Below are 16,219 nucleotides of genomic sequence, written 5' to 3' on the forward strand. Positions count from 1 at the left end.
TCCCCTGGCCCCACACCCTGCCCCAGCTTGCGCAGACACCTTCCGCTCTGGCAGCAGCGGCTCTCCCACCTGCCAACTGTACCTTGGCACCCAGCAGCTGCTCTGTGTGACCCGGCGCGGGAGGGGGCTGGAGGCCCAGCCCTGGTGTCTGTGACCTTAGGCCCTGCCTCACGTAGGGGCCTCTGGGCAGAGCAGGGAAGACCCTGCTCCCAAGTTCCAGTAGGCCCATGTCTCGGGGTCTGCAGGCACGGGCAGGAGAGGCATGTTGGGGTCCACACTCCTTTGCTGCTGGCCTTGGGCTGGCCTCGGCTGGCAGGTCAGAAGGGGTTCCCATGGCTTCCTGGGGCCAAACCCACCCATGTCATTTCCATCTTCTTCTTCTAGAGAATGGACCCCCCTCCTTGCCCTCCGGAACCGCCGTCCCTGCGTCAGCTCCTACCGTGGCTCTATTTTAGAAACATGAGGTCCGGAAAAGCCTCTGCCTGCACGGTCACTGATTATCGGTTTCCCTCCCCTCTTAGTAAGGAAGCGTTTCCCACTGCCCTTTCATGCCTGGAGTCCTGGAATCTGGTGTTCTACTTGTCAGTTGACATTTGTGCTCCCTCTTTCCTGCCTGAGTGTCGTGCACCGGGTTCCTTGTCGGCACCCCTCTTTAGGTCTTCTCAGAGCCCAACCTGGACCTGCAGGGGTCTTCCTAGTGGCTCCTCTGTGGTCTCGGATAAGCCAGTGTCCTTCCCCGCCCGGTTCTTCTGCTGCTTCGGACTTCCCTTCCCTTCCAGCTCCTTGCCTCTTCCCAGTCTGAACTCGGCGAGGCCCGAGCTGGTGCGTCTGCCTTTCCAGCACCGCGGTACCCACCCGCCAGCAGCCTACGGTGTCACTGGCCCCGTCCGTACGCATCACCCTAATGCTCTGGTCGCCAGCGCCCCACAGAATCTTCATGGCGCCGTTTCCTTGTGTCCTTGGACCACCAGGGACAGCTGCGGGCCGGGGAAGGTCTGTCCCAGGGAAGCTGGGTGTAATGGGGTCAGGGCCAGGGCTTGGCTTCACTTTCCAAGTCCACGCTGTGCTTCCTTGGGCTGCTGGGGCCACCAGGAGAAGGTGCCGCCACAGCCACGGTGGGGGACGCAGCTGGCACCTCTGTCACGCGTGGGTCGGCCCCCCTGGATGCCTACCTGTCCTCACACACACGGGTCCTGTTGAGTGGGCCTCATAGCGTACCCGGGAGATGGGCATGACCATGCAGAGGGAGGAACGAGGGTGTGAGGAGAGGGGGAACGGAGCCTGCGGGGCTCAGCTTCCACGGGGCCCTCCGACCCCTGTCCCCACAGCACAGCCTGCTCACCTGCCGCGACTTACTCAACATTGCTCTTTAAATTAACTTGCACTATTTACTTAAACGGATGTACTTTAGAAAGGACTCATGTTCCTACTTAAACGGAAAGCTGAAGTCACCACAGGCAGAAGTAACCTAAACTATGAGCTGGTGTCGCTGCTGCTTGGGGTCTGGGACGCTGCCCGCGGAAGGGCCAGCGGAGGGCTCGCTGTTTGTTAAACAACCGGGATTAGCGCACCGGAGGGTGTGACAGTCATGCTGGCACCAAACGGAGATCTTCTCCTTGAAGCAAAGGGATTGAGAGAGAAATGAAAAAGGATTACCCTCCTCCCGGGGAGGCTGGGTGCCGCTCACAGCTGTGGCCTCAGGCCACCTTGTACGACCTAAGGATGAGGGAACCTGAGCCCAGAGGTCCTCTAGCTGGGACCCGTGGGGCGGGGGCAGTGGGCCTGGCGTGTCAGCCCTGCACCCTCTGTCCCAGCTCAGAGGCTGTCTCTCGTCTCAGAAAGGGGCACCATCCCGACCTGCCGCCCCCCCTTCTGCTCGGTTCCATTTGCCCGTTCATCAGGGCACCCTCTGCTGTTCCTCCTGTCACTAAATGACCCAGCACGAGGCGCAGTGGGCATCTGCGCCCAGGCCCAAGGCCCTCTACGCTCAGATCTGAACGGGCAGTCAATCAATTAACCACTGGGCCCCAAATGAGCATCGCCGTGCCCTCTGGCAATCAAGCCTGGTTGTGTGGAGGCTCTGCTCTGGACTTGGCGACATGGGTGGGGGAGGGGTGGACGACGCTGAGTCTGCATCGAGGAGCCCGTGTTCTGGCCGGGGAGACTGTGAGCACGTTAAGTCTGCGAGGCCATTTCTGATAAAAGGACAGCACTGTGGAGGAGAGGGTGCGGAGGCATGTGGCAGAAGGTCCAGGGACGTGACATTGGAAAAGACACAATTATAAGCCGCCGCCGTCATGCGAGGGAGGGGGGCCAGAGCAGGAGGCAGGCAGGATGGGGACACCTGAGGGGACACTGCCCCAAGTGCTGGGTTGGGCAGCAGAAGACCCTGCCCGGCCTAGGCCCAGCTCAGAGCTGGCCCACCCAAGCAATGTCCTTCCCACGGTTCCCTGGGGAGTGGCTCAGTGACGGCTGCCCATGGCAGGGACCAACCCCCCAGGGGCCAGAAGGCAGAAACTGTCCCAGTTGAGACCCTATTTCTCCCATGGAAGTGCCTTTGGTGGGGCATGGAGGGTGCATCAACCCACACCCAGGACCTGTGGGCAGTCTGCTGCCACCCCCTATGTGGGATGCTGGACGTGTGGGTTCCCCCGAAAGGCTGGCAAAGCAGGGCCAGGGAGTGAGGCTGAATGCACCATCTCTCCCTCACACATTAGAGCTCATGGGCCTGACCGACATCACATACAGCAGAATCTGGGTCGGCCCATTCCAAATGCTTCGATGGTTTTTGACAGAACAGCACATACTTGTGGACTAAAAAGCCATATCTTCCCGAGGAGATAAAAGCCCCTGCTTGCCTTGATGCCAGCAACACTTCCTGCCCCCTGGGGAAAGCCGGACTCCCCACCCCACCTCTTTCTTCCTGTGACCCTGCCAGAAGCCCGGTTCCCGCCTCCCCGGCTGGGTCTCCCACTCCCCACACCACAGTGCGCTGCCCCAGCCCATCCCACTGCAAACGTCCCCCTCTGAGGCCAAGCAAGAGCCTCCTTCCCTGTGAGGGGCCCCTGAGCTGCAGCACCGGGCAGCCCCCTTAGGGCCTGAAGGGCTCGGGGGTGACTCGCCGCCTGGCGCTGTGAGATCTTGAGCTCAGTGTCTGTGCCACGGCTCAGCACTGGGCTGGACTTCACCCAGGGAGAGTCCAGCAGGGACGCCCACGACTGGCCCTTCCTCGGCCTCTGGGCCGCTGGCTGCCCTGCAGGCACCTGCCCTGAGCACACCCACCACGCCCTCGGGTTGGTCCGGCCTCCTGCTCGAGGCCCACCTTACCCTCCCTCTCCCTCTCCGTCGCCAGCTCTGTAAAGATGTATAGAACAGATGGATGGGTAGATGGACGAACACCAAAAATTACTGGTTCACAGCTCCAAAGCTTCCCAGAACTCCCTTCTGAGTGCGTTACCTCACATGACCTCGCCTGGGGGCCTGCGTGGAGGGTCTACTGCTGTCCACACTGGGCCTCTAGGACTCCAGCAGGGGACTTCTTGGGCCCCTCTTCCTGTGCCCACCCTCCCCCAAATGCCCTAGGGCATCTTACCCACCCCTCCCCAAGCTGTGGGCAAGATCCTCCTGAGCCCTCCTGCCTCTCCGTCCTACCACCCTTGGCAATTCACCCTGCCCCTTCCTGCCCCAGCCAGCTTGGGCCCCACCCAAAACCCTATCCTGGTCATTTCTCATCCTGCTGAAAATAAGACAGGAGCCGGGGAAGGGAGTGGGGGGAGACAGTGCATCTCTGCACCCTGACCCTCCTGCCCTGTGTACCGCCATCTCCTGGTCCCCCTCAGGCTCAGAAACCCCACGCTTCCCTGCAAGTTGCTCCTGGCCTCTCCCCTGGGGTGGTCCTGAGGAAGGGGCTTCCACGCCGGCCTGTCCAGGAGGGAGCTCCCCTGTGTGGTCAAGCAGCCCCTTCCCCACCCTTTGTCTGTCACAGACCCACGCTTTACAACCTTTCCAAGTAGAGGAACCTATCCCTTCCTGTTCTGTTAAAACAACAACAACAGCAACAACAACAAAACCAACCCTATAGATTCTACCATTATTACAGGTACATTTAAGATCTGTTAATGACCAGAGGTTGCCACCAAAGGTGGGACTGCTGGCTGGCTGGCATATTGAAACATGACGTAAAGCAGGAAGTCATGAGAAATGATAATATGAACTTTAAACATTTGAACTTAAAACAGATAACCATACACTCCTTCACCAGTTTTGGGGGCGGGCCATCTTCTCTCAGAGGACAGGCTCACTTACTGGAGTTGCTGTCACTGTTCCTTCTCAAACCACAGCACACTACGTGTGATATCCGGTTGACTTTCTCCATGCGGCGTGTGATGGCAAAGTCACCGGGACCCGAATCCTAGGTTGTCATGGCTCTCTGTCCCCAGTCTTACCATTGTCTTGCCCACACCGAACCCAACCACAGCTTTTACTGAGGCTTTCCAAAGCATCCACTGAGTTTCCACAGCAGTCCTCCTTATAGTCGCATTTCATCAGCTTATGCGGCACTCAAGGACACAGTCACCATGACAAGTACGGCTGGCACACACAGGTTTGGGCCAGACACCACTGACTCCAAGGGGTGGGCGCCGAAGTGCAGGGCACGCTCTCCTGAGAGAACAGAGCACGCCCGTTCATCCAGTGAGTGCTGGTGACAGGGGTAAGAGGGTTTCTGAGCACCAAGCTTTCTATAAAGTTCGTAAACGACACTGCATTTCATCTATCACAACAGTTTCTTTGAAAAAACGGGAGCACATGCACACGCGAGATGCTTCGGAGCTGGGGAAACACGGCTCTGTGCGGACGGGCTCTCTGCCACCACCCCACAGCCACCAGGGCCCCGGCCACTGGGGTAGCTTATCCACGTCCCCCCCAGCCAGCCCGACTGGCCTGGCACCAGCAGACCCACAGCAGGGCTCCCCTTAAAAGCAGCCCCCCTTTCTTGGCCCCTTCCTAGCTCCCTGCTTATTTCAGAGCCAGAGGCCGGGCGGACGGGAGAAGGACCAAGGTTGGGTGCGCAGTGTCCCCAGCTGCAGAGAGGCGCTGACCAATGGCTCTACCCCAGCCGGGCAGCCTCTCGGCTTCAGGGTGCTGCCGAAGATGAGCAGCGAGGCCCTCCCCTGCTGCCCCGGACGGTCCCGTGGCTCGGGAGACCCGCAGCGCGGAGGCTGACCAGACGAGATGTGACAGCATGGCCTGAGGAACACTGACTCAGGAGGAAATCAGGCCAGAGATTTCTCTGAGCCAGGAGTAAATACATAAAAAAAAAAAACACCAGAAAGGTTCCACATACGAGGGGGAAGAAGACCCAGATGCGCAGGGAAGACACGTGGCCTTTACTAAAAGCCGAGTGGAAGGGGTTGCTGCCTGGGGTGGGGCCTGGCTCCCCGTTTCCGTAGCGAAGGTAACTGCTGACTTTTAGTCAGGCCCCGAAGGACCTGGCTGGAGACTCTGATTTAACCTCACTGGGTCTCTTGCCCTGCATTTTCCCGCCTCTGAGTGTGGTGGCCCAAGATCCCATCCCCCACCTTGGCTACCCCCAGTCCAGACCAGTCCTCTGAGGACACCATGGGCCAGGCAAGTGCACAGCTCCTTCCCTGAGCCCCTCCTGCCTCCCTGCAGCTCCCTTCTTGTCTTTCCCACCAGGAAGGTGAGCACCACCTCCCATCTATTCCCTTTTTCACCTGGCCCTGCCCCATTGCCTGCTTCCCCAGCCTCCTGAAGTCACGCGGGCCTGCAGGCTGCGAATCTGGGGCCCCTGCCCTCCTGTCTATGCCGGGCCACCCCTAGGAGTCTCCAAGCCAGCAGCGGCCTCTGACCTGTTGATGGGGTTCTCGAGAAGCAGAGCCTGAGATGGGGATTCTTGGGCACATGACCGGACGAGGGAGCAAGTTCAGGAGCGAGGGAGGCAGGACAGGGCCAGGGAGGGAACCAGGCGGAGGTGTGGTTTCAGGTGCCTTTTTGCTGTGGCCTGATCCCCAGGTGTTCTGGAGCCTGAATGAAATCAAGGCTGCCCCACCTCGAGGGATAGGACAGGGCCTGCGAGGCCCCAGGGCAGTTCTCCAGCAAGGGGTGCAGCTGTGAGCAGGTAACACTGATGTGGTGGGAGACAGTGTGCCGGCAGGAAAGGGGATCTGGGGGCACCTGCGGCGTCTACTGCACGCTCGCCTTCCCTCTGCCCACCACCCCCTTCCTTTCTGACAGAACCCAGCGCCTCAGGTCAGGGCTAGGCCTGGCTGGCCTCAGGGGAGCGCTGTGTCTGCAATCCAGCCACCTACCTCCCAGCCCCCAGCCTCTCAGTGGGGACTGCTACAGTGACCTCTCAGGCACCCTTCCTCTCTCCCGGCCCCTGCACCCTGCTCCCCCAGCAGCCAGGGGGGTCCTTGTCGTATTATAAGGCAGAGCATCTCTCCTGTGCTCAAAACCTTCCCAAGGCTGGCCATCTCAGTTCTGAGCCAGAGTCTGGGGCCCCAGGGTGCTGTGCCCCTGCCCTCCCCTGCTGTGCTCCCTCCACTCTCCACCCTGCTGCCTCTCAAGTGTCAAACACACTCTCAATTCAGGGCCTCTGCACTGGCTGTTCCTTCCAGCCGGAACACTCTTTGTCCGGAGAGCCAATCCATCCTTTCCCCAAATGGCTCAGAGGTCCCCTCCTTGAGAGGCCACCCTGCCCATCCTATCTATGACTCCCCAAATGTCTCGCTGTGTTTTCTAACATGGTGGGTGCATAACTCCCTTATCGTGTTTACTGCCCCCTCCCATATGCTTACAGAACACCAGCTTCACAGGGCAGGGGCTGTTGGTCTGCCACTAATGTGTCCCACAGGCCCGAAGTACCTGACAGGAAGCAGGTGCTGATAAATCCATCTCAGCCCTTTGTGCTGCATGAGGGAGGGGCCAACTCATCACGGGGAGGGGACAGCGGGGGGCTTCTGGGAAGTTTTCTAGAAAGGCCCTTGGCCTTCCCCCAGATGGACACCGCAGATGTGTGGCCGCCTCCCGTCCAGCCTTGGCCAACTCTGACACTGCTCTGCCTCTGAGCGCTTGGCCCAGGACGTCCCTTCATCTGGTCAGCCCATCAGGACTGGGCTTCCGTTGCTGCCACTGAAAGCTTGCCCCCATCCCGACTCTACCCCAACCTCAAGGCCCTGAGGTTCCCTCACAAGCCCTGGTCCTCAGACTTGGCCTCCTCACCCAGCCGCAGCCTTGCTGTGCCAGTGATTAGACAGCCTGGGGCTGCAGCTCACCCTCTGCCCCAGTCCTCAGCAGCCACAGCGGCCATGCCCCCCACACTCCCTCCACCCACACGGGTCCTCCATTCCTCGCTGCCCCAGGACAGCCCCAGAACAGCCGGCAAGATAGGACTAACACACCCAAGGACCCAGGCCACATAGGGGCTGAGCCCCGTTGAGGAGCTCGAGGGGCTGGGGCAGGGATGATGGGTGCAGCGTGGCTGTGGGGCTTCCTGGAGTAGGCGGGCGGTGTTGGGGCACCAGACAGCCCTGTCAGTGCTTCCGCGCCCTCCTCCTGCCATGAGGTGGGGCAGGGCTGGGGATGTGCATGCGTACGTGCGTGGTGTTATCATAGAGGAAATCGATGCCTGGCACTGGCCCAGTGTTTAAGGGAAATGAATAGATTTTGGCCGAGGACAAAGAGTTTGATTAATCAAAAATTGGATAATGGAAGCAACACTCTAATTATTTTTCTTCCCAGCATTTTATCGAGAAATATGTTTGCACAGCATATCAGAGGTAACGGAGTGGGTGAGGGAGGGTGACCACGCTGGCGGGAAGCCCAGCTTGGAGCCAGGGCCATTGCACCTCACATGTGCGGATGGGGGCAGGCCGGCGGGCTGGCCAGTTGGGGTCCTGGTGGTTGCTCACAGGGCCACAGGAAGCGAGGGGGGACACGTGGTGCAGGCCAGAGGCCGCACACAGCTGGGGTGGCCTGGGTCACAGGAGATGGGGTGGGTAGGGGTGCCTGCTGCCATGGAGGCCAGCGGGCGTGGGGTGGGGCATTACGAGCTCAGGTCATCAGGACCTGATGGAGCCAGGGGGAAGGCTGGCGGTGTCAAGTCCTCCAACCCTTGGTCAAGGAGGGTCTTCAGAAGTCCCTCTGGGCCGTTTGGAGCAAATTCGCACGTCTGCCCTGGTGAACCCTGGTGAGCCGCCCCATGGCTGAGGTCAGACAGGACCACTGGGCCCCACGGGCTGGTCCCATAGCCCTCCCTTGTCACTCACTCCCTCTGTCTGCACTGTCCTCACTGCTACAACATGGTTTCTGTGGTCACCTGGGCTCCTAATTCCAGGCAGCCTTCTTGGAGCACAGCTTGAGGCTCATTCACTTGCTCATTCCTTCCTTCGGGGTACAGAAAGAAGCTGCCATGAGAAGAGGTCCACAGTGACCTGAGCTGCCTGTTAGATTCAGAATGTTGGCTGGGGAAGCATCGAAGAGGAGGCGAGTCCTCACCTAATCTGGGGGTCAGAGTCGGTGACTGGAAGAAGGGGCACATAAAGAGAGATAGAAGATTGGGCTGCAGCTTCTAGGCGAGAGTGAGGGTGTGGTGGGCGGGGTCAGCCAGTCCCTGGTGAAGACAGCTAAGTCTAAATCCTCCCCCGGTACCCATGGTTGACATCACTCATTAACCATGACCACTTGCCCTCCGAGCCGTAACAGCCTTGGGATCCTTCTCAACACTGTGTGCTTTGGGCAGCAACCAGAGTTGGTACAAGAGAGGAGAACTATCTGTACCCTTGACCAAGGCCAATGTAAGGTGAGGACACCGAGGCCCAGCGAGTGCAGGGAATTTACCAGCGTCTGCTTTACAGGCAGAGCCAGGCCTAGAACCCAGGCCTCCTGATGTCCCACCCAGGACTTTTTCCTCTGCACCCAGCTGCTCTGCTGGGCTAATCTTGGGGGCACGGGGGTTATCTGGAAAGGCCACCCAGCCATCACATGGTCACTGCCGACACTGTGCTCCTTTCCTACCGCCGGGATCTTGTCTTGCTCTCTTACGACAGTTTCCTGTGGACATGCCTCAAGTCACGACCATGTGAAACCCCCATGTGTGACCAAGGCGTCACCCAGGCACACCCCATCGCCGCGGGGCCAGCTGTCAGCCCGAGGCCTCTGATTCCCAGTGGCAGGGACTGGTGACTGTGATGGCGGTATGAGGAGCCAGGCAGCTACCTGCCTTGGTTTGGGAGTGCACCACAGTCGGGCCTCACGGGCGCCAGCCAGCTGCGCCCACCTGTAGGCGGTTTGTGTTTGTCCGCCAAACCTAAAGGCCAAAGACACACCTCTGGGGACCCAAAAGCACAGCGTCCCGGGAGCAGAGCAGTGGTTCAGTGTGAGGGCTAGAGCCAGCAGGAGGCCCAGCCCTCTGCATGAAAGTGGCTCAAAAGCTCATGTTAGGCCTGTCTACTTGCCAATATCCATTTCCCCCTCCAACAGTGATGCGCTGAGACCCTACTGGGGCCAGGCCAGGCTCTGGGGACTGGACTGTCAGTGGCAAACAGCAGACAAAGGTCTTGACCTTACAGAGCTTACATTCAGATCCAGGAGAGATGGTAAACAAACACAAATAAATAAAACAGGTAGTAGGTTATGTCGTGATGAGTGCTAAAGGGAAAGAGAGAGGCAATCGCGCGCTTGGGAAAGCCATCTCCCCACGTCTCCGTCTCCTCAACTGTGAGGACAAAACTGAGGTAAAATTCAGCCCCTTCTTGGAGGAGCTGGTAGCGGAAGGATAAAGTGAGCCTCTGCCCCAGAAGGCACCTGCCCGCTGTAACCCAGAGCGGATCCCGCCGCTGTCCCAGTGAAATCCTGTGTCTGCGCTCTCGGGGAGATGTGCACAACTGAGCCCACTGTCCTCTGCTCCGATACCACAACCTTGACCTCCATGACTCACAGGGGCACAGGGCCTTGCTGAGGGTGTCAGGGCTCAGGTCCCGGAACCCTGTCCGCAACACTCCCCATCCCAGGGGTTGGGGAGGGCCGTCCAGTGGGGGCAGGGGCTCTTTCTGAAAGGTCTGCTCTGACCACGGCCGGCCCGCACGAGCCCTCAGGGACGGCTGTGCTTCTGGTTACCGGCTGCTGGAAGGAACGCGGGGCTTGGCACTGTTGGAAGGCCTCTCCCTGCACCGTGGTTTTTTAACAGTCTCGCTTCTTAGCACTTTTTGTTGGATTCTCCAGGGATGTCTCTAAAAGAGAGTTATACCTTAATTTAGAAGCAAATAACTCAAAACTCTGTGATGTAGCAGGTTCCTTTGGAAAAGAGATGAACTCAAGGAAGCCATTGTTGTGTGAAGCCACCTGCCATGCTCACCCGGGTCCCGCCAACGGACTGCCCAGCCCTCGGCCCTCGAGTTGTGCCTCCTACCTAAGGCCACTGGGGGTCAAGGGACAGAGGGGGAGGAAGTAACACTCACAGGAGGTCAAGGTGAGGCTCGCAGGCTGGCTCTGACTGACCCCAGTGGCCCCAAGTGCCAAACACAGCCCACCTGCCCACCTGCCCAAGGGATGCAAGTGAAGGGGAGCCTGGGTGGCAGGTCCATGGCACTGCCCTCCCCGTGCCACAACCGGGCTTCAGGGGCAAGCACGTGGGCAGTCCAACAGGGCCCCAGGCCTGGTTGAATGCTCTGTTGTCTTGAAAGCTTTAAAAACTTAACAAGGGCCCTGCAAATTACGTAGCAGGACCTACCCATTTGCTTAGTCCGCATGCACCCCATGCGTACCTCGATGTTTGCCTCTGGAGACCCGCCCTCTTGGGAACACCCTCTTCCACAGTGTCCCCCCGCACCCCCCAGTCCCCTGCCATGTTGCCATCATGATTGTGCTCCCACATCACTTGCTCATCCATCCTTCTCAATCTCTTCTTTCTGGAAGCTCCTTCTCAGCTCATGCTCTGAAGGGTGAGGGCCCTGAGGCCTGACCCAGCCCCTCTGGACCCACCTACCCTTGATCCTCAAGTGACCATGGCCAGTCCCTGGCTTCCCACACACCTGATGCCAAGGACTCCAGGTTTCTACCTCCAGCCTCGCTCTCCCCTCTGACCGCCACATAACGGCCATGTCTACCAGGGCCTAAGCCAACTCCCAATTTCCCGCCTCTCATGAAGGAGTCCGCGTCTTCCTTCTCCACCAGTGCCACCGCCGTTTCTCCAGAGCCGTCCTTGCCTCTTCTCCATCAGCAGGTCCTCTTTAAAATAAATCCCCAACCAACCGCTCGTCATGACCCCTACTGCTCCCACTGGGCTCGGTCAGCGGCCTCCTCCCCTGCTGTAATGGCCCCTCACAGTCCTCTGCTCTTGCCCCCATGCCCATCAGCCGCACAGGTCTTTTCACAGTGGAATTAGTTCGAGTCTCTCCTCTGCTCCAAACCTTCCCACGGCTTTGCGCCTCCCCCCGGCCCGCAGAGTCCGACCTGACCCACTCTGTAAACCACCCCACCCTATGGGGCTCTGGCTACCTGGCTTTCTGGTGGGGCCCCCAGCAGCTTCAGTGCCTTTGCACCTGCCACCCCCTCTCCGGCTGCTTTTCCCCATCAGTCACAACTCACCCATTGCTCTCCGTGGCACTGTGCCAATGGCCCCTCCACACAGAGCGGCCCCCTGACCCTCCCTCTCTGCACTCTCTTTAGTTCTCTTCACGGCACCTACCTTACCTGGCAGTCAGTCACACAGGTGTTGTGCCAGCCGCCCCGGGTCTGCTGGGAGCACCAGGAGGGCAGACACCGCGTCTGTCCCGCTCCTTGCCATATACCCCTGTGGCTGGCACAGCACCCAGCACCCGGCAGGTTCTGGTAAATATTAGCCAAAGGAATGAATGAATGCGTGGACCATTTCCATCTCCTCGGGCTCTGTACGGAGGGCTGACATCTCCCGTGTCTCCTGTGTGCTCCCGGAGCCATCAGACAGTCCCTGTGGTTAGTCCTTGTCAGTTCATTCCTGTGAAGCGTCTCCCCTGCCAGTGTGGACATGTGTAAAGGGGCCAAATGCATAGGGAGGACCCATGCAGGGACTGGTGCAGGGACGGGGCAGGGAACTCTTGGCTGTGTTTATGAATGAAGACAAAGAAGCTCAGTCAGGATGGGGCTGGGCTGGGGGTGACAGGGCCAGGGCCTGACCCAGGTCTTTGGAGGCCTCGACGAGAGGCCCGCCCCACCCTGCGTGGGGGAGGCTGGGCCTTCCCATGTCAATCCCCGGTCTGCCTAAGCTGTGTCAGGCCACCACTCTGGGGCTGGTCCTCAGCATCTGCCCTGATGCCTCCTATCCATTTCCTTTCGTCCTCTTTCCTGCCAACCACAGCACCCACTGGCCTGAGCCTGGAGGCTCAGTTACCCCAGGTTTCCTTCCTGGGGTTGTGGGAGAGCAGTGTGCTAATCTACCTCTTCCAGAGTTCCTGCAAGCCCAGCCATGGCCAACAGCAGCGAAACGCCCTAGAGCCACACGGCATTTTAGGTCTGCTGAGGGCCAGCAAGGGACGGTACAGGGCTGCCTCATCCTCACGTCCAGGGAAGGAAGGCACGTGTACACGTGAGAAAACCACACAGCCAGGTTGAGGCTGCTGAGGCCACACCCTGAATGTCAGGCCAGCCTTCCCACTATGCAGTTCTCCATCCTATCTGCCTCCTACAGGGGCTCTGGGCAGCCTTGCCAAGTCTACCTGGTTACCCAGAAGTTCCTGGAATCACCTAGAAGCTCCTGAGACTCCAGGAAACACAAGAGCTGAGAAGTTGGGGGCAGAGGGAGGGATTCACTCCATGTCCCAAATCTAGAGTCCCACAGCAGGCCCCCAGAATGTGGCCTGGTGACAGGCACAAGAGTGAAGCAGCTCTGTCCCTCTTGGCATAGTCTGTGCCCCCCAGCAGCACCATGGGCCTTGGCCAAAAGCCGAAAGTGGGTGTGTGTTTGGGGGTTGGGGGGGTATGCTACACAGAGGAGTAACAAACAGCCCCTTCAGAGGGAGAGTGAAAACATCCCTCAGAGCGAGCAAGCAAGCAGATCTAGGGCAGAAAGTGACACTGGCCTTGCGAGGGGGAGGGACTATGTCTTATTCACCTCCTGTCGCAGAAAATCAACGTCTGTTAGAGGAACACACAGGAGTTTTAAACCAAATGCCAGTGTCTTGTCCCCGGAGCATGAGGAATGCTGAAGGCACACCACTTCATCTGAGCATCCCATGCGATCAGCCCCTAAATGGAGGCTCCCAAGCCTCCTTGATTACGGTTCACAAACGTCCACGCCCCAAAGTGGCAGAGTCACCAGCTAAATATTCTCCATCCTGGCTAGGAAGCGGGCTGTCGGTTACCCAGTACCCTGGCCTTGCCCACGAGACAAGGTGCCTGGAAGGGGAGTGCTAGGCCGCAAGGAGCCCCCTGGTGTCTCTCAAGCTCTTCCCCAGGCCCACCCCAGCTCCTAGGTCACAGATGAAGAAACTGTGGCCTCCATCGAACAGTCACAGCTAACAAGCAATGGGGTGTTCCGTTTCCCCGGCTCCATCAGCCCCTGTGCGCCCCCCACCCCCCTTCCCGCCATACCACCTATGCTTTCCCAAGCACATCCTATGCTCCGGCTGGACCCAACTGCCTGAGTACCCTCTCTGTGCTTTGGTCCATTTTCTCCTCTCTGTCCACAATGCCCACCCCGGCTGTGTTCACGTCCTTCAAGCTCCAGTTCAAATGTCACTTTGCCCACAAGCCCGTCTAACCTCAGCCCAAGTCATCTCTGAGGTCCCTCCAGAGGCCCCGGCACCCACACTCAGGGTTGGGTTATCTGAGCAGAGACATTTCTCCCCTGTTGGGTGGTGAGTCAGTCCCAGGAGGGCAGGCCCAGTCCACTCCCACCTCAGCGCCAGGCTCTGGGGGAGCAAATGCTCAGTAAATATTTGTTTAATTGAATTTGGCCAAGGAGCCTCCTCCAGACAGAACCCAAGGCAGCAGGACTCAGTCCCCAGGGCAGGGAAATCACTTGGGCAGAAGGGAGCCCATCAGGGACTGGGCTGCCTCACCAAAACAGGCAGATCTCGCCTACCAGGCGGGTCCTTTCATCCTGAGAAAGGGACTCCAGGGAACCCTGGTCTCGGCACTGCCTTCCCACCCTCTTCTCTCTTGTGACAGAGAACCCCAATTCTCGGCCTAGGCGGATTCCTGCCATCACCACCCAGACAGGCTCAGCACCGCCCTGCAGGCAGAGCCCCCTTGGATCTCCCGTAGGATACGGAGCCCCAGACCCGAGGCCCTTACACCCCTCCCCCCCAACACCCCCCTAACACCCCCACCGCCTTTTAAGGGAAAAAAATATTGAGCCAGGAACATATCACAATCGCAGTAGGTCGATACTCATCTCTTGCTCTAAATGCGTCCAAGGAACCTGTTCTCTGCAAGACCGATGACGGAAAACTGCGAGCCACTCGGCCCCGGGCCCAGGCCTCCGGGGCCCTCTCCTCCGTTTCAGCCAAGGCCACGCGTCGGCGCTCCAGCCGCCCGGGGTCGCCTCCTCCCCGCTCCCTTGGGAGGGAGACCCCGCCTCAGCGCCTCTCCTGCAGGTTGTCTGGCCCTCGCTCCGCACCGGCGGCTGTTCTGGGGGCCCCCAGACGCGGCATCCCCAGCAGCCCCTGCCTACCTCCCGGGCCCGCAGCCGCCCCCTCCCGCCGGCTCCTCTGCCGAGTGGCGCCCCTTCCCAGCACCTGCCGGGCCCGCGGTCGCCCCCTGCCCACCTCGCGGGCATCTCCGCCCCGGTCGCCCCCACCCCGGCCGGGCATCCCTTTCGCTGCTCCCCGGCGCCCCCCGCCCGGGCGGATCCCTAGCACAAAGGCCCGGGCGGGGCCCCGGGTGGGGGTGGGGTGGACGCCCCAGCCGCTCCCCCAGCCCCCCGAGGTTCTGCCGCGCGCCCCGGCCGCGGGTCCGCTCACTCACCTCCGGGCCGCCGCACGGTGCATCAGCGAGCTGCTCCGGGTGGGGCGGGGCCGGGCGGCGAGCGCGGGCCGCGGCGCCCTCGTTCCGCACTACGCGGGCGGCGGCACCCGCGCGGGGACGTGACCGGACCGCGGGCGGCGCACACCCTCCGGCCGGCTTGGCTCCCTCCGCCAGCTCTCCCGCGCCGCCCGCCGCCCGCCCGCGGGTCCGCCCGCCCCGCGCCGCGCTGCCGCCGGCAGGGGGCGGAGCCGCGAGCGCAGCGCGTTGCCAGGCCAACCGCGGGCGGGGGTGCCGCGCGCCCGCGGGTGACCACGCGCTGGGCGCCACCGCCCCGCCACGAGCGCCGGCTCTCTTCTCATTGGACAGGAGCGGCTGACGGATTAATGTGCGGTCCAATGGCAACGGGTAGGGGCGGGGTCGCGGCTCCGCGCGCGCCGCAGTCCCGCACGCGCTGCCCGCACCGGCGTCTCCCGGACCCGGCTGCGCCGAAGCCGCGGAGCCGACCTAGTGAACCGCTTCTCGCAGAGCCGGAGACTGATCCTGAGAGTGGCGGATGGCTCATCTCCCCGCTCCCTCCCCCCGCCCGGCTCGTCTCCCTCGGTTTGAATTCGAACCCAGCTGGGCACTTTCTGAGCTCCGCGACCTTGGGCAACCAGCTGACCTCTCTGAGCCTGTTTTGCAAAGTGGGGCTAGTGGCACCTGGTTCCTTGAATTGTCGCGACAATCCGCTAGAATATGTAAAAGGCTATGCAAACCCTTAAAGTATACACCCGTGAGGTTGGTGCAGCGATGGGAGGGACATTAATCATCTTTGCTGCACGCTCCCTCAGCGTGTAGGGGCTCTTCAGGGTCCCTGGCAATCCTGGCTACAAAGGTTGCTTGAAAAGGAGGAGAGGGAGAAGGGCCCAGGATCTGTCCCCCAGATCAGAGAGGCGGGAGGCAGCCAGCTCAGTTAAGGCCAGGATCCCCCATCGCTGCCTTGGAGAAGCTGGTAGAAGGTAGAAGGCATCCGATGCTCAGCAAAATACACCTGAACCAGTCTGCCAAATTCTGCTTTCAATTTCAGGGGAAGCCCATCTGTGGGCCTCAGAGACAGGAGAGCCCCTCACTCCTGTGCTTAAAAGACTTTGGCCAGAGAGCCAAGATATTAATGCCTCTGTCTTTTCCATCATTGTAACTTGAATCTTTGTGTATTCCAGAGCATCCCTGGTAAAAATGCAGATTCTCCCAGTTAACACCTTCCTTACCACTTTAC

General features: G+C 60.2%; 1 protein-coding gene across 1 annotated transcript in view; it reads right to left on the bottom strand.

Annotated features, from left to right (window-relative positions):
- Nucleotides 1–15,140, bottom strand: part of GNAZ (G protein subunit alpha z) — a 52,504-nt gene extending 37,364 nt beyond the window's left edge. Inside the window, exon 1 of the mRNA XM_036077821.2 lies at nucleotides 14,965–15,140. The gene's annotated coding sequence lies outside the window, so the exon portion shown is untranslated. The remainder of the gene's footprint in view (nucleotides 1–14,964) is intronic.
- Nucleotides 15,141–16,219: the final 1,079 nt, after the last annotated feature.

Source organism: Halichoerus grypus, chromosome 13 (genome assembly GCF_964656455.1).
Source record: "Halichoerus grypus chromosome 13, mHalGry1.hap1.1, whole genome shotgun sequence".
NCBI classification, from domain to species: Eukaryota; Metazoa; Chordata; class Mammalia; order Carnivora; family Phocidae; genus Halichoerus; species Halichoerus grypus.